Raw genomic sequence first — 506 nt, 5'->3', positions numbered from 1 at the left:
CCCAAACCATTCAATGATTCTATGCACTGTGCTGGTATGATGATGAAACAAGGAAGAGTAAAACCAAGAGCTGTATCTGTCAATATATTTATGAAAGGTGGATGAAAAAAAAAGAAAAAAAAAGGATGACATCCCTGAGGTATATATTACCCCATATAACCATATAGTACATTACACACTATGTAGATATGCAGCACCCAGCAACTCAACCTAGTCATACTGGACAATGAAAAACAAGTCAGTGGCAAGTGACCTTTTTCTGAATTCTCGTTCTTCCACTTTTCCACATACTTATTTACATCAATGGATTTTTTTCAGTCTTCAATTTTAGATTTTCAAATAATAAGGTATATTAAGAAGTTGTAGCATGATGATGGAAATTTATTTTTTATTTCCAGTAAAATTACCAATGAAGACCAATATCATCACAGATGCCTTCCTTACTAATAAATAAAAAAAATAGAGCACAGAATAACGAGTATTTTATTATGTACCTGAAAGGATAA

This window comes from Eurypyga helias, unplaced genomic scaffold, assembly GCF_000690775.1.
Source record: "Eurypyga helias isolate BGI_N326 unplaced genomic scaffold, ASM69077v1 scaffold48020, whole genome shotgun sequence".
In the NCBI taxonomy this organism is placed as follows: Eukaryota; Metazoa; Chordata; class Aves; order Eurypygiformes; family Eurypygidae; genus Eurypyga; species Eurypyga helias.
The sequence above is the reverse complement of the archived record's forward strand: the minus strand, read 5'-3'. Positions refer to the sequence as shown.